The sequence below is a fragment of the Anser anser genome (assembly GCF_964211835.1).
Source record: "Anser anser genome assembly, chromosome: 10".
Classification (NCBI taxonomy): Eukaryota; Metazoa; Chordata; class Aves; order Anseriformes; family Anatidae; genus Anser; species Anser anser.
The window spans coordinates 11,467,401-11,487,638 of NC_139730.1; positions in this window are offsets into that span (position 1 = coordinate 11,467,401).

Genomic DNA, 20,238 nt, shown 5'->3' on the forward strand with positions numbered 1-20,238 from the left:
CACATCCCTAGGCCAGCAGTCCCTAATTCCCGAGGACAGCAGCCCCAGTCCTCCTGCAAGAGCAGCCCCGTGTCCCAGGCGCACAGCCCCGCTCTCAGCCTCTCAGCCAGCGCTGATCGCCTGCTCAGCTCCAAGGCTGGGTGAAAGGAGGGGAAATGTCAGCCCTGTTCTGTCCCCCGTGGTCCCACTGCTCCCCCGAGCAATGCGTGCTCCCAGTCCTTGGCTTCTGGGGTTGGCCCCGCCTGGAAGTGCTCTCACGCCCAGGCTGAGCAGCATCACTGGTCACAAAATCGCAGGATCGCAGCACGGTTGAGGTTGGAGGCACCTCTGGGTCCACGTGCTCCAACCCCTGCCCAAGCAGGGAGACCCAGAGCAGGTTGCCCAGGACCACGTCCAGGCGGCTTTTGAAGATCCCCACGGATGGAGACCCCACAGGCTCTCTGGGCAGCCTGGGCCAGTGCTCCATCACCTGCACAGAACAGGAGTGCTTCCTGGTGTTCAGATGGAGCCTCCTGTGCTCCAGCTTGTGCCCAGTGCCTCTGCTCCTGGCACTGGCACCATTGACGAGAGCCTGACTCCATCTTCTAGCAGAGATGTTCGAGTCCTTTGACCACGTTGGTGGCTTCCTTCACCCAGCCCCACAACCATCACTGCAAAATCAAACTTAGTCCATGACAGACTCCAACCAACGCTTTGCTTCCAGCAGCAGCTCAGGGATAACATTTTGTTCATGTGAGTGTTGAGAAGAGGTGTGAGCGTGGCTGGGTGCAATCACAGCTGATTTCTCTGCTGACACCTGGGTTTGGTGCCCTGTTCAAGCTCCCACTCCTGACTTGCTTCTCCACCTGGGTACGCAGAGGCTCGTCAAGAAAATTTCATCCTAAACTCAGCCACTAGTATGACCAAGGAGCTTTGGGTCCAGCACCATCACCAAGGGTTCCCGTAGTCAAGCAAGTGCCCACTAGGCCATGTCTTCATGGGAGGTGTCGTGGTTCTCATGTGGCCAGTGGCAAGGAGATGGCTTCTTTTTGTAAGGCTATGCAATGGAGCTTCTAAACCCGAGAGCCTGATCCGTGCCAGGATGCTGTCCTCCAGGAGGGGGGGAAGGAAAAACAAAAAAGCCCTTTTTAATTAAGAAAACCAATTATTTACAGTGCTGATCTATGGTATTTTTTTTCACCTTTACACCCCCGGCCCTGCCAAACCCAGGGAGAGCCCCCAATCCACCCCCACAGCCGGGTCATCGCCAGGACAGGGGTGGCCGCTTCTCCGCTCAGCAGCGATGCAGCGCAAGAATGTCGAGCAGACACGGAGCTCTGCCCGGCTCTGGTGTTGGCAGGATGCCTGCTTTGAGCAGCTGATGGACCACCCGGGTTCTTCCAGGTGACACTTCTCTCCCTTATTGTAGGTAGCAGCCTAAGCTTGGCCATCCAATGTGGGCAAGGTGGTTCACTTGGTAGGAAAGTTCCTTGTGGGGTTGTTGGGCAAGAGAGAAGCATCCTGCTTGCACAGCCACCCCTCAGAGCTGCATTCGCTGGCAGCATCCCAATGTCCCAGTGTCCTGTGGCTCCTAAGTCCCACTGATATCCCCAGCAGTGTCACAACCAGGCAGCCTGTCCCCTCCCAAGGGGCTTCAGTGAAGCGGCGTGTGCTGCAGCGAGGAGCCCCTGCTGGTCCAATTTCTTCTCCATTGGGAGAAGATGATGCTTCCCATCCCAACAAGCTCACAAGGGTGGACAAAAGTTGGGACAAATGATGCGGTTTCTGCCAGTCCACCAGAAAAGTGTGGGATTTGGACTGAGGACTTTTTCTTTGGGTTGCTCTCCACTCCCCGCATCCAGTGGAGCTGCTCAGCTTCAGCTGCATCATCTGAGACCACATCAGCTGGACCTGGGTGACACTGGTTCAGGACAAGCTTTACAGCAACATGTTTTCATGCCAGCACTTTGCACCCTGGAGCACCTCCTGTCCGACAGTATCTACCTCTGCAGTCTGGCCAAGGCCTGCATCGGGGCAGTGTCCTTGCCGTACCATCCTTGGTGATGCAGTGGTGAGAAGGGCAGAGATGACCCCCACCAGCCTCTTCCACGTGGCTTCCTGTGGGGCAGAGCCCCCTCTGGCAGGTGCTGGGAGGCAACACCAACAGGGCTTGGAGTAGCCAGCACTCACTGTCAGCTGGAAAACTGTATTTCCATCTCCAGAGCAACCCCCAGGTCTCCTCCTGCTTCTTCAAACACAGGGATGTGCGGCGTGCACAGGGGCCTGCCCCACCGCCTGTCCCATGCAGGTACATCGCTGTGTCCTGTAAATGATGGGAATTTGGTGATGGCACTCACCAGGGAAAGGTGCTCAGCTGTCAGGTGCTCACAACCATCAAGCAGGTCCTGGGGAGGGTATTGCTTAAGTACTTTAGGTTAAAATAGTTTGCAATCAGCTGAGAAATCAAGGTGAAACCTGGTGAGGTTCACCAAGGAGAAGTGCAAAGTCCTGCCCTGGGGAAAACAGGCCCAGGACATGCTGGGGGCACCCAGCTGGGAAGCAGCCTGGTGGAGAAGGTCCTGGGGGTCCTGGTGGACACCAAGGTGAGCAGGAGCCAGCAACATGCCCAAAGGAGTAAAACGGTGTCCTGCACTGCATCAGGCAAAGCGCTGCAGGCAGAGGGAGGTGTCAGGACGCAGAGGCACTGGGCACAAGCAGGAGCGCAGGAGGCTCCATCTGAACACCAGGAAGCACTCCTGTGCTGTGCAGGTGATGGAGCACTGGCCCAGGCTGCCCAGAGAGCCTGTGCGGTCTCCAGCCATGGAGAGATTCAAATCCCACCTGGACATGGCTCTGGGTGGCCCTGCCTGAGCAGGGGTTGGACCAGGTGCCCTCCGGAGGTCCCTTCCAGCCCCAGCCAGTCTGTGGTTCTGTGGAACAACTGGGAGTCGTTCACCCCTCTGTAGGGATGCAAAAAGCTTCACCTGGGGGACCTTGGGGGTTGTCATGGAGGGTGCCTCGGGTGCCTGCTAGCCCCGAGCCCATCACAGGCTGTGCTACACTTTGCTGTGCTGTTTTGCTATTTCTCGCTGCTTATCTGGGGCAACAGCTGAGCCTTGGCACTTGTCCCGGAGCAGAGAGGACGTTCCCGTGTGTTTGAGGTATGGGGATGGGAAAGTGCTCGTCCTCCAGGCACAACATGGGGGGATTTCCTCTGCTCACTGCTGACTCCGATTTCTCCTCCTCTCACCCTTGTCTGGAAAGCTTCGTGTCTCCCCAGACCACTCCAGCCAGCACCGCTCTGCTGCTCTGCTCCATCCTGCCCTGGAAAATCCCCAGTTTCCAAGTGAGCAGAGCAGAGCAGCCAACCCCCCCATCGCTCCCCACTGCTGTGGGGAGCGATGGGCACGTGCAAGCTGGGTGCTGGGGTCACCAAAGCCTCTTTATGGGACCATAAATTAGCTCTTGGAGACCTTTCTGGCCACCAGCAGGAGGAGGCTTTAGGGCTGAGACGATGCTTTTGGTATTAATTGACATCCAAATGTCTGGAGACTCATTATCACAGAATGGCTTGGGCTGGAAGGGACCTTAAAGGTCATCTAGCTCCAACCCCCCTGCCACCCTGGAACCCCCCAGAATGCCCCCCCACCCCCCCAGGTGCCCATCACAGGGCTGTACCTTCCTGTGGGGAAGAAGCCTTCCCTAACACCCACCAAACCCTCCCAAGCCACCAGCTGTGGCCGCTGTCCCACGTTGTGTCATCTACCACTCCCAAGGGACGTGTAGCTCCATCAGCTTTCTGAATGCCAGCCCAGGAGCTGTAAGCTGCTATCAGGCTCCCTTTTAACCTCTTTTTGGCCAGATTAGCCCAGCCCAGATCCTTGGTGACCCTTCCGCGGTTCCTCCACCTCCCATTCCCATCCCCAGCCTGCGCAGGGAGTTCCCTCTGGCCCCACAACCCCTTTACACCTTCCCAACCCGCCGCAGTGGGGACGGCAGCCAGGCAGGGCAAGGCTGAGAGCAGCCCCCAACCCTCTGCATGCGTTGGGCTGAGCACCGCGTGGCCGCACCGCTCCCACGAGGCCCAGGTGGACGTGTATTGGCATGGCCCATCTACTCCAACGTGTGAGCCCTGCTCTGGCACTTTACAGCTTTGTGTTTGTGAGATCACCACGAGTTTAATTTCTGAGCGTGCTTCAGGTCTGTTGGTACTAAATCTCATTTCCTGGCTAGCACTTTTTAAAAATCAACTTATCACAGTGATGCCCATTTTACAGATGGGGAAACTGAGGCCTAGAGCATCCAGCATCACGGAGCTGGTAAGCAAAAGTGCCGTGGCCTCTCCGGAGACTGAAACACTGACACAGACAGGGTGATTGCAAATAGCACAAGGGCTCCAGGGCAGCAGAAGGATGCCCGAAGGCAGCACTGCAGCAGTCACCCCACTCGGGCTGCTCTGCGCCCCAAACCGGTCAGCTCAGCGAGGCGCCGGTGGCTGCGCTCCCCTCTGCAGCCCGCTGCATCCCGAGGAGCGACAGCAGCACGGCTGAAGGGCGAAGGGTGAGAGTCGTGGCAGGAAAACCGGCACCGAGCACGGCTGGGATTTGGGGGCACCTGGGTACCGAATGACGGGATGCAAACGGCCCAAGCAGTGCAGGATTTGGGGTGGCCCATAAAGCAGCAAGGGTGCTGGGCAGAGACAGGGGGATAGCGGGGCTCATCCAGCATCGTACGCCTGCAGCAGCTACTCCGAGGGTGGCAGCGAGCGCTTTCAAACTTTAATTCCTTCCCGCACGTCACTGCCCGTCTTCTCCGGCTCTGCCTTGCCCCAGGAGGACACGCTGAAGCTAACCAAGAAAGACAGGGGCTCGGAGGTGTGCGCAAATGCTTGCTCAGACGCACCAGATCGCTGCAAAGCGGCTTTTATGGGCATTTCGGAGCAGCTCCTGGCAGCGGCGCCGGAGCCGAGGGCCGGGGATGTTCTCCGCTCGCCGCGCCCCGTGACGTTTCGAGGCCGCTGAGTGGGCTTCGGCCCAAAAAGGGGCGAGGAGAGCTCGTGTTTACGAAATTTGAATAAAAAATGCGCCAAACAGAAATGCCTCTCTGGAGCCAGGAGCGTGAACAATGAGCCCACACGCTTTTCCCTGATGGGTTGCAGATGCAGCATGCCTGCAGTCCCCCGGCGGAAGAAGAGGAGGGCTTTTGCAGTTTATTCACCCAGGAAATGAAGATCTCGCTTTAGTCTGCCCCAGAACTCCTCTTTTTTTTTTTTCTTTTTTTACCTTGAGGGTGAAATACGCAGGGGAAAAAAAAAAAAGTCACAGCATTTCCCCAAGCTTGTGCAGTGCTTCAACAACGCGTTGTTATCCCGTTAGTTTCATAATTAATGTGTTGTTCGAGCTGTCATATTAATTACAGGGGAACGAAGCAGCGGGAATTTTTTATACAGACCCTTGTTAAAGGTCCCAGAGCCAGCTCTCCCTGGTGGCAAGCACTTGTGGAGGAGGGCACCGTGCTGGGACACTTCTGGGTGTCAGCAGCAGCAAGCAGCAGCCCCTGATCCCAGCCAGGATCACCCCCTGCCCTCGGATGGGAGCGGATGGACCGTGTGCCGTCCTGCTCAGCAGGCCCACTGACCATTAATTCTCTCCCGACCTGCATCCTCTGTTAAATCATCTTCGGACCTAACCAGCAGACATCGCAGAACATGCTGAAGGCAGAAGTGCTCCCAGCATTCGCCATTAAGCAGCTACAAGTCGAGAGGGGTTGCGTGATACATTCCCTGGTCATCCCAGAAAAGAGGACCAGATCTCTTCCAAGAGAAAAGGCGGCCCATTTTCACGCAGGGTATTAATGTCCAGCCCTTTTATGCACTGGAGACCTTGTAAAACAAAACAAAAGGACTTGTTGTGGATGAATCCTTGGCAACACGGCCAACATACACATGACCTTCCGACTTGGAAAACAGATGGCCAAAAACCCAAGCGAGCAATCCCACCGCACGCAGCGTCACTCGGCTCCCCTGGCGCCGTGACTGCGGCCGCGGGCTGGGGTGCGCCGTGGCTCGCGGAGCCCAGCGGAGCAAGCAGGCGAGCGGGATGGGACGTGCAGGGCGGCTGTCGCTCCAGCCTGGAGCCCGCTGTGGGCTGCTTTCTCTGTCTCATGTCCTTCCCCAGCACCCTCGGTGCTCCCACAGGGCCCCCTGCACTCAGTGCACGTGTCCACAGGTGGCTTCAAGGGTAGGGAAGGAGCCTCCTCGCAGCCTCGTTCCTCCTCCTTGCTGTTCTCTGGGTGAGTGTGAAGTCCCGTTGGGCGGCGAAGTGCTGAGCGTTGCTGAGGACACCTCAATCCTCAGCCCCACCACAGGGGAAATAACAGCACCACCAAGCATGGCATGGAAACCTCCTGGTGGCTTTGGCCTCCCAGGTCCTGCCTCACTGGCCAGAGCCACCCATGCCCTCCTCCCGGAGCCAACGCTTCCCATTCAGGGGTTGCTGGCTGCTCCTCGGTCATGTGGATAACGAGGGATTAGCGAGTCAGGGGAGGATGGGAGCTAAATGAAGCATCACCACCGCCTTGGAAGCAGCTGCTCTATCGATGCTGCCAGTCTGGATCCAGAGGGCAGCGCGCGCAGACGGCCTCCACGAGGTGGGGGTAGGAAAGCCACCATGGCACGGCAGCACCGTCCCGCAGCCCCTCGTGTCACCCCTGTGCAGAATACCCTTGCCACGGCTTTGGCCGAGAAGCCTGTGCAGGGGCTTTCAAGGGCTCTGTGGCTTGGCCAAAACCAGGGGGTTCCTGACAGGAGCAGGGAACATCCCGTCTCTGTCCCCAGGGCACCCCAAGCTTCTCCTCTTGGCATTTCAAGCCTTGGCAGCAAACCAAAGCCATCTATCTTTCCAATCCTTAGTCCCAGAAATGCCAGACTTGTTTAAAATGGGCTGTTTAGACGAACCCGTTTACGTTGGTATGTTGGACACCCAGCATGAAAGACTTCAGCTCGCGATTAAAGCTTGGCACAGCCCTGAAACCACAGAAAACAAAGAGTTTTATCATGGGACGGTCCCTGGGATGAGCTGTAATTAATTCTGCTCTGCTTTGACCACAGCACATAAACACCGACGGCAGTGAGCGCTGATTTTCCAGGGCTGGCCGCTATTGATCGTTTCAGCTGATGGGGCAGGAGGGGACAAGCTGCATGTCCCCACCAGCCCCGGGCTGCATGCCGGGCTGATGCCTGCCTCTAGGCATTTCCCCAAATCCCAAATTCCCGGGAAACACCCGCTGCATCACTGGCCATCAATGCTCTGAGCATCGACGGCACTTCCAGGACAGAGCTTTACTCTGGTAAAGAGTAAAACTTCACTTGTTTCCCCACCACCCCTCCAGTGTCTCCCCATCCATGGTTCCCCACCACCTCCAGCCCCACCGTTTCCCCTTCCTCCCACCCCAAAGTGTTTATGCGCAAACTTCCCAGGAATCATCCATCTTCAGGAAGGGAATACGGCCTGGAAAATTCCAGCCTCAGCAGGGAACAATAGGCAAGGGGCTGTGATGGAAACTGTTTTGCAACCTTCGTTGTTCTACCCCAACGCTGGCAGCCCCGGCAGTGCCTCTCGCCCCGTTATCTCATCGGTCTCCGCGCCTCCTCGGAGCGCCTGACCCACAACAGCCCTGGTCTCTCTCCTTCTACACCCGCTCGCCGAGGCGCCCAAAAAGCTCCCGTCCGAGCCTGGGGAGCTTGGGGGTCCAGCGAGCCCCCCATGCACGCGCCCTGCCAGGCAGGTCCTGGGAACAGCTGATTTATAGGCTTGTGCCTCGTTATGTTTACGCCAGGCGAGTTATTTAAAACGAGGAGAGCGAGAGGAGCCGGGTTTTGTTTAAAGTCCAGCGAGGAGATTTGCCTTAAATAGGCAAGAGCTGAGATTGGAGGGGAGGCCGGCAGCGGCGCAGACCTCCGGGGTGGGAGCGGAGCCGGGCACCGCGGGGGGAACCAGCGGGGGGAGAGGTGGCAGCAGGCTCCCGGTTAACCCTTGGGTGCTGCTCATGCCCCCGGCACCACAGACGCTTCCCCGCCGGTCACAGCGGGGAGAGAACAGGCTGGCATGTCTGAAACGCACAAAACGGCAGCCTTGGGAGAAATGTAGCTGGCTCTCAGGAGCCAGTGTTCACTCTGAAGCCTAATGAGGGCAATTCAAAAAGCTGTTTGGTGGACTATGTTGGAGCAGCTACTGTGTGTCTTCCCCCAAGGGAGCCCCCGCAGCCCAGCACGGCCCTGGCTATGTAGCCCCAAGCAGTGAGCCCCCCAGGCTGCCCCACTCCAGCCCTCGAGGCCCCCTCCATAGGGGCGAGGAGCCGCGCTGATGCAACAGCATCTCGCGGGGCATGACATGAGCTGGGTTTGCTCAGTGCTGAGCACGGATCTGATAGCTCTCTATAAATACATCCGGGGTCACCACCAGGGACGGGGCAGAGCTATTTAAACTCAAGAGGGACACTGGCAAAAACAAAAGGCTATATATAAACTTTCCATGAGCGGCGCCAGGCCGGGGGGAAGGTTTTAACTCCTGGAGAAAGGAGGTGGAGGAAGAGCCCCCAGAGGAGTGGGGTGAGGCACTGGGATGGAGCCGGACACGTGCCTCTGTGTCCCCAGGGCGGGCAGTCCCCACGTCCCTCCGTCCCCATCCCCAAGACCAGCAAAAACAGTGCCGGCAGAGGGGACGGGGTCCGGCCTCAGCACCGCAGCCACAGCTCCCAGCCCCGCTCCAGGCAGGACAGCAAGGGGCAAGAAGCTATTCAGATATTTTTCCACTTTCTTGACTTATTTGGTCAAAGCTGCTGATGCATTAATCAGAATAATGAATAACGTGGGTGCCTCCGAGCACTCGGCTGCAGCGCTCGGATGGGGGAAGGCAGAGCTGCCAGTGCACCCTTTGCTGATCCCTGTGGTGCTGCTGGTGCCTGCGCTCCCCAAAGTCCCCGCACCCCTGCTAACCCCTGCACCCACCACCAGCTAATCCCAAACCCTTGCAACATCGCCGATGCCTGAGTGCCCGGCTGGTCCCTGCACCCTGCCTCTCCACCAAAGGCTGCAATCCACGTCACCCTGACGCTTGCACCCAAAACTGCCGGCACTGCCACCCCAGACCCCGAACACCCAGCGGGGCGGGCAAAGCCACCTCCCACCCGCTCCCGCTGCTCTGGTGTCCCCATTGAGTCCTTCCGCCCGTCCCCGTGAGCTTTGATGCTCACAGGAGTGCCATGGTCCCAAAATATTGCAGCCAGGGGAGAGGAAGAGGACAGGGGATGTGGCTGTGAGGTGACACAGGGAGTAGGCAGGCGTGTGGGACATCGCTGGTTCTGGGGGGGATCTGGGCTTTGCGGTGAACACCAATTCGGGATCCCTGCCCCGCTCACCCCCTCGGAGGTCGCTCTGCTCCTACACTGTCACTCCACTATTTTTGGGCTCTCTGGGGTTGAAGGGAGGAGGCAGCAGTGCTTGGCACAAGGGATGTGTGCACCCTCAGGGAAAACCCCTCTGCCCGCACTAGCCCTTGGCAATCCACCCTGTCCTCGCTGGAATAGGAGGAAGATGACCACAGAGGTGGATGAAGCGTGGGCTTTTGCACGAGGCCCATAAACATTCACAACCATAAATTGCAGCAGAGCTGCCCGAGCCTGCCACGCTCCCAAATCCCCTAAGCCGCAGCCCCGATAGCAGCCCTGCCGACACCGGCGTGAGCAGAGTCACGTCCGTGGCAAAAAGTTCAGCCCCGAGCAGGAGGTGCACGTGGAGGGCTGCAGGTGCTGGGGTGCTGCACCGGTACAAAGACTGGCACCGTGCCCTCCCCCGTCCTGCGGCCAAGCCACTGCTGGGATGTCCCCTCTGCTGCACGACCCCACGGTGCTGGAAGTGGCTTTAATTCTCGCTCCTCAAGCTGAAGAGGAGCTGCGAGTCCTCGGGGTCGCCCCATGGAGGAAATCCCCGCCAGCAGCTTCTCCTCCAGGACTCGGGGACATGCACAGCATCCTTGGTCTGGTGAGGACCACGGACACAGGTCTGGGAGCCTGGCAGTGAAATCTGGGGCAGGCAGCATCGCTGCTGAGCCGGCGCTGGGGCCGCATTCCCCAGGGACAGATAAAAGCACCGGCCGGGGTCCTTGCTACCGTAAAAGGGTTGTCCTGTCACTCGGGCTGGCCTGGCTTGTGTCAGCGCTGCAGGAGGAGCTGTGCATCACTCAGCGAGCGGCTGCCACCGCAGCCCTGGTGGCTTGATGCCACCTTATCGGCGTGGCGAGGAGCCACCGGAGCATCCCTGAGCTGTGTCACCCGCGACGGGGCCGAGGATGCCAAGGACGGGCACGGGGCAAGCAGGCAGAGCCCAGCAGCGGCCCCGAGTGCGGCCGCACGCCCGGCTGGAGCCGTCGCATCCCATCAGGCTCAGCCGGCTGCCGAGCACTCAGCCCCTGCTCCCCTGCCCTCTTCTCAAAGGGAGAGCCGCCCGCGCTGGGGCGATGCAAGAGGCAATCTTCAGGGTGCCCAACCCCCCCCCTCCTCATGCTCTCCAAATTCACCTCCTTCCCTTCCCCAGTCTCTGGTCACCCCTCAGCTCCCTGCCTCATTCCTCCCTCGACCCGATGACAGCCTCCAGCTGCCGGCCCGGCCCCCACACATCTCTTGATGCCCCCGCAGCCTCTGCCCACAGCTTTGCAGGGCTTGGACACCACATCCCTCCGTCCCCGTTTTGGCACGGCCCCGCTAGCCCCACTCCATGCCAGCACCCCCCCCCCCCCCCCCCAGCTTTTCCTCCACGAGCCGGTGGCCGCTATCAAATATTCATGGCCCTGCGTGGTAAATAAACATTACAAATTCATGACTTGCTGAATTAACAGGGTCTGTCTTGGGCCGCTCGGCCAGGCGGAAGGAACAGCGGTACGCCGGCACCAGGCAGGGCAAAGCAGGGATGGAAGGGGTGTCCGCGTGTCCTCTGTGCTCCAGGCACCCCAAAACCGACGGCATTCAACCCCAAAGCAAGCCCCTCGTACCAAGGCTCAGCCACTGCCCGCAAATCCTTCCCGGACCCCACAATCCAGCTCGCCCCCGCGCTGCTGCCGCCTACAGAAAGGAAGGACGCGAGGCTCGGGTTTACAGGCTTGAACAATATTTAGTCGAGCACTATGGTTACAAGACTAAAGCGGGTTAATAGATAACAGGGCAAGCGTTCACCCAGTGCAAGAACCAAGCGCAGGTGGTTTTGCTCGGCACAAAGAGGCGGGGGGAAAGTCACCAGTGAAAGCAGAGCTGTCGGAAGAAGCTGGGTGTCTGTGGCTGGTCCAAAGCACGAGGAGAGGGTGAAAAGATTGCGTGGGCACGTGAACGTCTTCGCGCATCCGCAGAGAAATGGGATGTAGGGACAAGGAGGGGGCAGAGGGATGGGATAGGCGCTGCAGCACGAGGTGAGCCGTCACCCCACCTGGTCCCACAGCATGTATGCTGAAGGAAGGGATGGAGGATGGGATTTCCAGGCCTGGCACGACACGCAGCGCGGGGAAACACACCAAGAGCAGCACCAAAGCCTCTGTGCCAATGCCGCCTCCTGAGAGAGCAGCATCCAGCACTGCCTCTGCTTGAGGAAAAATAAAAAACCCAGAGAAGAAAACATTTCCGCCTGAGCAAAAGCAGCGCTTCCCGTGCCCCTGCCACGCAGTGAGGCCGGGACACGTGGACGGCAGCCGGGCAGGACAAGATTTGGCACGCTCAGCCCCAGCTGGGCTCTTTCGCCGCCACTGAATGCAGCGGCGCAGCCCCCTCCTCGTGTTATCGGTTCCCACCGCCGGCCGCTCCCCCCTTCCCCTCCGCCCCCTCCAAAGGGTCAGGAAGTTCCCGTGGTCTCGCCTACCCCGGGGCGGCTTTCACACGGGACGGCAGCGTGGCCGGACCCCCTGAGGATGCTCCCGACCTGCCGCCCCCGTCCCCTCGGCCACCGGGGAGCGGACTGCGGCATCAGCCTGGTCGGTGCTAAGGCCGAGCTGCTCAACGCGGTGCCACCAGCTCCTCTCCCACCATGGTGACACCAGGGAGGTGTTTTGGGGACTGCAGGGGGAAGGGAGCAGCTGGGGAAGGGGCGAGCTGGGGGAGGCAGCAGCCAGCACCCCGCCATCCGGGGTTTGGGGTGCCCAGGAGGGGGCTGCAGGGACAGTGACAAATGCCACGGGGGGAGGCAGCCACCGTGAGCCACGGCAACGCCACCCCAGCAGCGGCAGCATGGGGCGGCCGGGCAGTGAACAGATCCCAGCTCCCTTGCTGGATCCAGACCCAGAGAAACCCAGGGAGCTTGTACACTATTTTAGCAAACTGCTGAATCCACACGAAAAAGCTTATTCCCGCACGCTTGCGCTCTTTAAAACCAAAGGCGCTGTTGATCTTTTTCCAGGGAAGGCAGCCCTGAGAGCTCGAAATCCTGGCTGGACGTTAGCGGGATGCAATGCTAAGCTCGTCGTGCCGGGAGGAAAACGCTCGTTGTGAAAGAGTGACCCCAACCGTCGTGCTGGGAGGAAATCTCCGCCGCGTCTCAGCCAGGCGGGACGGCGAGAGCAAGGCGAGGCGTCGGAAATCCGCTGCGGGGAGATGCGAGACAGGGACAGAAGTCACGGGGTGCTGTCGGTGAGGCAGGGAGGTCAGTGGGGTTTGGCCAGGCAGAAAGGGCTGCAAGGGTCTGGTTTGGAGGGGGACCTGGTTTTGCATTAAGATGTTTGAAAATGTTTTGGAGACCGGAGCGCATGCAGCCCGGTTCCTGCTGTCACCTCCCCGGGGCCAGGAGGCTTCCTGCTGCCCGTGTCCCCAGGCAGCCACAGGAAAACCATGCAGGAGGTGAAATAAACCCCATAAAATGGAAGAAAAGACACTAGTGGGAGCTTAGGGGCGCAGAGGGTGAAGGGAGGAGCACTGCTGTATCCCCAGCCCCAGGAGCTCTTGTGGAAGGATGGGGGCCCCAGGAGAGATTTTGGGGAGGACAGACACCAAAACTCAGCCTTTTAGATCACCTGCAAGCAGGACTTGGCAAATAGCTTCCTTTAAAAAAACACGCTAGCAGATCCTAAAGTGACACTTTAATATTCTGTGGAATATTTGGAGGTTTTAGTGTTCAGAAGATCCTCTAAACTTAATTAAAAAAAATAGGAAAATGATGAAAGGCGCATGAAATCTTTCAGCTGGTTCCTAACAACCCGCCCCTTAGCCTGGCTTCACACAGCGACCAGACGGGTACGGATGCTGCGATGACGGCCGAGCAGGGAGCAGGGCACATTTCAGCGGGGGAACACAGGCAGGATCCGTGCCGCAGCCGCCGGGGCCGGTTCCCACGACCCTCTGCGCTTCCTGTTCCTCATGGCCCCGGGACACAGAGGCGGAAACGCTGGGATCCGCGGGGATGGGATCCGTGGGGATGGCCGGGACCAGCACTTCCCCCGCACCGCCGGCCACGGCACCTGGGGCCGGGTCCGCTCCGCACGTTGGCCCCGTGGTGCCCGACTTGTGCGCGGATGCTCGGCGAGAGCGCGGGCAGCAGGTTATGCCCAACGTGAGGATCTCCCATCGCGGTTTCGGCACGCTGCGTTAAAAACAACCGCTGCATTTCTCCAGGATGAGCGAGGCTGAGAGCTGCAGGGCGAACCCGCCAGCCTGCCGCGTCTCACAGGTGCCTGCGAGGGAGCCAGGCTGCGTGCGGGGCTGGCCACGAGTCCCCAGCGTTGGCTCCAGCCCAAAGCCACATCCTCTCGCTCCCGAAGCTTGGGCCGGAGGGGCCACGCCGGGAGGCGGATGCCGGTGCTGCACAAAGAGGTGCAGGAGGAGGCAGGACGCTTCCCACCGGGCTCAGCCCGGTTTGCACGCAGCGGTCATCGGCACCTATCGTGGGTACTGGTCACACGCACTGGGACAGAGCTACCAAAAAAAAGCAAAGCCAAAGGATCCCAGTGACAGCTGCCCCTTGCAGCAACTTCACGAGTCCCTTCTGCATGACACCACGCTCTTCTACCAGCAAATACTCTCAATTATTATGCCATTTCCAGTGGGTTTAATACCTTCATCCACAGCCTAAGGACATGTGAGAGCTCCAGCATGATGCGTATGCTGTGGAGTGTAGCTTTTGGTACCGTATTTGGGAAAGTCCTCCATGAAGGTATCTCATGGAGCTTTTAATCAGTGTTTCAAAGGACTACAGAGAGCCTGCTCACAAATCCCTTTCTCAGATGTTCGATGGGCATTTTCTGAAGTTCTTCCATGCAAAATATTTAGGCTTTTCCCAAGCTCAGGTTTTCTGGGCAGCTGGAATTGGAGACCCAAGGACTACAGGCTGCATGTGAAGACAACAGCCCTGCAGCACAGACGTGCACAGATTTGGGTCACACCTGTAAAGGAGAGAGGTCTCTGGAGATATTTTTAGATGTCGGCTCTTGAAGGAAAGGTTTTTGGTTTCCTAGGGACTCCTCAGCAGCTGACGCACCTGCAACACAAAGGTGTTTCTGTCCCAAATCTGTGCAAAGCTGTGCAGAACCCAGAGAGGCCCTTTTCCTGTCTCCCCCTCATTTCTTTCCTCTCTCCATTCTTCGTGCAAAGCTTTGTTCAAACAACACTTCCCAGGAACAAGGAGAACTGCAAGGTAATCAGTATGAAAAGTTTTGGCATCTGAACGTGTTCTGAGCTGAGAAACCCTCACCAGTTTTCCATTGCTCTTCTAACAATGCTGGAAAACAATGTTCAGCACACACCCCTGCAGAGAACCCGCCAGCGAGAGCGCTCACACGAGACGGGGCAGGCGCTGCACGTCGGACGGACGCAGGCAGCAGAGCACCCAGCCTCACCTCAGGCACGTACAGGCATCCGTGGCTGCTCTGCGAGGCAAATAAATGGAGAGACGGGCACCTCGCCTAGGAGGAGAGGCTGAGAGAGCTGGGGCTGCTCGGTTTGGAGAAGGGGGGACTCGGGGGGCACTCACCAATCTCCACCTGCAGGGAGGGTGCAGAGAGGTTGGAGCCAGGCTCTTGTCAATGGTGCCAGTGCTGGGACCGGAGGTGCTGGGCACAAACTGGAGCACCAGGAAGCACCTCTCTGTGGGTGACCGAGCACTGGCACAGGCCACCCGGATATGTTGTGGAGTCTCCACCCATGGAGATCTTCAAAAGCCACCTGGAAGAGGCTCTGGGTGGCCCTGCTTGAGCAGGGGCTTGGATCAGATGACCTCCAGAGGTCCCATCCAGCCTCAACCATTCTGTGAAATGTGATGGTGATCCTCCTCTCCCGAAACCTTTTAATTTGTGTTCCTTTCTGCCACCTGCAAGATAAAAAACAGAGCCACTCATCACCTGTCTTAAAAGGAACCTACAAGAGAAACAGACATTTCATTTTACTTCTCCAGAGTACAAGAGGTTTCTTCCTCTCTGCATGCCTAAGCAGTGATTTCTGAGATTGTTTCAAATAAAGAATGCAATTTTATAAAAGTAATTTAAAATGCATCTAAAAAAAAAACCCTCAAAATATAGCAACTCTGAAACACTAGTAAAAGTGAATTTGGTGGTTTTGAGGCAGCCAATAGAAAAGCTTGTAAATTTGTATTTGCATCAAGCAATTTAGCTATGTCATGAATAAACAATTGACCTGCCTCACTTAGAAAAATATCCATTAAACCTTAAAGAAGAAAATTCTAGGAGACAAGTACTGATGCCTATTTATTCTCATTCATACTAAAATCATCCAGAGAGCAGTTTTAACAGTATTTAGAAGATATAAAGGGGCCCATCTCAAGAAAATCAGCAACTTCATGGTTAGCCAGCACCCTGGCTTGCAGTCGAGACGCAGCAGCCACAGACCAGAGTCAGAAGCCGCGCTTGGGCTCCCAGGCTGCGAGCGAGGCATGCAACTTTGTGGGACAGTTTTCTTCTCTGTGCCTCTGTTCCCAAGCGATCCGGAGGGTGAACACACAGCCAGCCTCAGCGGGGAGCCCCGAGCGATTTCACTGAGCCTGCAAATTCCTGTGGGGCCACAAAAACATGAACTTTATGAATCCAACCGCACGGGAACAGAAAGGCACCGAGCAGAAGCCCTTGCACGTGCAAAAAGCCACGAGAGAGATGAATGTGAGCACACAGGTCGGGGGTTTTGCAGAGAGCGCATCCCCAAGCTCACGTGCACAAGCAACATGGAAAAAGAGGAACGATGTTACCTTCTCCAGAGCAGTGCACGGGATGGGACAGAGGCAATATTCGGGAAATATCCGGATACGAGACCTCAGCTGCAGCCTCTGAGTGATCCAGAGCATGAAAACAGGCCCGGACACATTATTATGGGGGTGTAGAATTGAGAAAAACAATATTATTACAGCAAACAGAGGAGGCGCTTTGCCTGGACAGGTCCTTGAGCTCCTCGGCTCTTTGTTTCCAGCAGCTTCACCGCCAGCTCGGGAGGTGTCAGCAGGCAGGCACTGTGCAGCCACGAGCAAACCCATGGTCCCGGAGCCATCAGGCTGCCCAGGGGAACGGCCAAGCCAAAGCATCCGGCACCACCTCCCATCGCTGAAACCCGGCCCCCAGCGCCAAAACAGAAGTAAAACCAGCTTCCAAGCGAGTCTCGTTGTGCCAGTGCGGGGAACACAGTACAGCCTGGTTTGGGCTAAGATCTGACAGCTCGATTAGAAACACCTCGGGCTCCACTCAACCCGTCTTCACACAGTGTCGAGAAGTGGCCGAGACGAGACACCCTGACAGTGCCTGTTTCTCCCCGAGGACAGCAAGCGGAGCTGCTTGTTCCCAGCTCACGTGTGGACGACTAAAGAGAGGTGCAACGAAGCCTGCCATGCCTGTGTTAAATGAGCAAGGGAGTGGAGATGTGCCAGAAAGGATGAGCTCATTGCAAAAATAATTGAAAGGGCTTTTACAAAAATCAATACAAAGACCTAGCTGGCTTCAGATGTGCAACGTGTCAGCCGCAAGACACCTCCTCACAGCTCCTGTCTGCTTTCCATTATTGTCCATGCCACCTCCACCAGCCTTTTTGCCTTCTGACAGCCACAGCATTTCCTTCACACCCATCAGTGTGCAACAAAAACAGGCAGCTTGCTTGACATTAGCTGGAGGCACACGCGTGTTTCTGTAATGCCAGGAACCATGTTCCCGGGTTTACATTTTTAACAAAATATTTAGCTTTCCAAATGCCTCCTTTTCCCTGAGCAGGTCTCTCCAGCAGAGCACCCCTCTCTCTTCGTTACCAATTTGCCCTCAGCTGTTTCCCCAAGGCTCATTGTTGGTACTTGGGGCCAGCCACCAGACCCTGCACTGAGAGGTTTTGGCCAGATCTGGGGGCGCGACCTACTCCGTGAGCAGCCAAGGAAAAAGGGCTCTGGGCACACAAGAGAGGGGATGCTGAGATGATGCAGAGAAGAAGCTGTGGGCATCCTCCCGTCCTGGCAAAGCGAGGCAGAGAAACACAGAAGCCTTTATTCTGACCGAGAGAGGAGCGAGCTAACCTTGCGTTGCTGCCAGCCAACTGCTCTCGGCCGACGCAGCCGCAAGCTGGGAGCCACATGCCCGAACCTCGCACCTACACGTTCCTGACTTTGCTGCAGGCTTTGTACTTCACGGCTTACTTTTTCCATCACGCCCCGTTCCCAGGTTGTGTTATGCCAGGCAGTCAAGGGTGGAGGAACTGCCTTTTTCCAGTATTTGAGGAAAAACCCTGCCCGCCTCTCCAGGGCAACCAATCCCAACGCTTTGCACAGGTTTGCTGGGGACTTGCTCCGGCATGTTTCTTAGCAGCATCTCACCCCATGGCCATCCCATCGATTCAAGCAGAGCCCTCGCTGGTGTCTGCAAAGGTGCTGGGGCTGGCCCAGAGCACCTTCACAGGGCGTGGGGCTCATCACTGATACACAAGATCACGACGGACCATCTCGTGGTGGGTCTTGTCACACGCTCTCATCCCCATGATGCCATCCAGCTCCTTTTTCTTCCCCCCCACGCCCTAAATTTGTGCTGCACAGCATGACCTGCACTTGCTGCTGATGCAGGAAGAGGGATGATGTGCCTCACCCCAGCACAGCAGAGGAAAGCCATCCGATGCCATGATGTCTACATTCTTCTTCTGCCTGTTCGAGACCTTGGATGCACCAGTATCGCCTCTGCTAAGCTTGAAGCTCAGCGTGCTCTGAGACAACACGTTCCTTGACCTGCTTTTCTCTCATCACTAATTCACACCTAGCAGATTTTCAACTTAGCTCATGCATGAACTCTTCACTGGCACCACTTAATGGCTAAGTAACAAATTCTGACAAAGCTCATTAAAAAAAGAAAGCCATCGACGGCAGCAGCGTGCCTCAGTTCTGACCCCCAGCTCCAGGCAGGTCTGCCAGGGAATCAACTCCTCGCATGGAAATGTGAAGGAACAGCAGAACGCCGTATCAGCACAGCTCGCTTCAATCGTTAAAATCCATCTCTGAGGTAGACACTCACATGAAAACCTTGAGACGCGATTCCAGGCTCCCAGCTGTACAGACGGACCAGCTTCCATGAACTTGTCCGCGGCTCACCCAGAAACACGGGAAGCCAAAATCAGGTGTCAGGAACGCTCCTGGTGCTGCTACAGTTGTAACACGATCCAGACGTGTCGGCACAGGAAGGCCGAGCTGGCAGCCAGGCTGGGAGGACCGAGGTATGAAAACAAAATTCCCTGGCAGCGTGTTTTTTTTTTTTTTTTCTCCTAGCAAAACAAGATCCTAATGTAGAAAAAGAGCAATCACAGGAGCGGGGATGAAAAGGCTGCTGTCGAAAACATAATTACATTCCCAGATACGTTTTCAGCCCTAAAAAGTTCTGAATGACATGTTTCTAAAGATGTTTTTTTAAATAACTACAGGTTATTAATTCCGTGGAAAGCTACCAACCTTTTTCTATCTTCATTTTGAAGCCTCTGTTTGGAAGTGTTTTGCATTAGGCAACACCCTTCCAGCACAGGCAGCTAGGCAAGGTGGCTGTGGGTACCGAGGGACGGGCTCAGAGGCTCTGGCTCCAAAGGGGAGGGCAGAGCCAAGGGAAAGGCACACGGTACCCACCGGGGGAAAAAGCAGGGGAAAGCTTCCCTGTTACCCTGCCTCTGCAGCAGCGCTGCTTGCCTTATCTGAGCGGCTGCATCTCCGTGAGGTCAGCAGGAGACGCGGTGACTGCATTGCCATGGAGCCGGTCAGAGAGGGTGAACGCGCTCCTGGACGTTTCTCACACGAACTCGAGGACAGCGCAGCTGGGATTGCTGCCAAGGAAGAGCACAGAGCGAATGTTCGAGGGATGGCCCGTCCCGCAGGGACCCGCTGTCCTCCTCAGGCCCCAACATCTGGGTAGCGTCTCTGCTGTCAGCCCCACGTGCAAGAGGGCTGTGACCAAGCAGCTGTCCTCCTGTCCTCTTCTCCTCGCCTGTCTCCACCTAGTGTCTTCTGGCTCAGGCAGCTCCACGAGGCTGGTGCTACCTGCCTGCCAGCCCCTCAGATCCCGTCCGTTCCACATCTGGAATCTGGGATAACTGATCCTAAAACCGGCATGACGAACAGCAAGGCTATTCGGCCCTACCTTGGACTGGTTGCAGCACAAGAAGCGTTCCCAAGCCGGGAGAAGATACAGGAGAACCAGCCAGAGCTCTGCTGGAGTGCCATGCAGGATGTTGTGCTAAAATAATGCGCTTCGGGACCTGGGAAGCTGCCGGCAACTGGCTTTTATTTGAGAAGTAAAAATGGAGAGAAGGTTGACAGCTCACCAGGGAGAAGGGTGCCGGTGCCCTGCAGAGCCTCACAGCTGTTTGGCAAGGACAGCAAACAAGGGACAGCAGCAACACCCTAAGGACAGCAGCGGTGCCTAGCTTTCCAGAGCAGGCGAAGGGAAAAGCCACAAGTGCCACGAAAACCACTGGCAGGCGCCAAGTGCCTCGGGAGCGAGGCTGGGATAAGAGTCCAAACAGCACGTCTCTGCTCTGCAAAACACCCAGAGGTGTGGGAATTACAGATGTGGGCATGCTACGGACACAGGCATACGCAGGCAGAGACACACGAACCGTCTCAGCAAAGCGTTTGGAGAGCTGCAAGCAGCAGCGAGAGACCTCGTGCTCGGCAAACCTTCCTTGGCGCAGATGGGGACATGAAGGGACGCGCAATAAAACCCTTCCCGGGGGATACAAAAATAATATCGTGTACATTCCAGCTTCCCGAACAACAATCGCCTGAGAAGC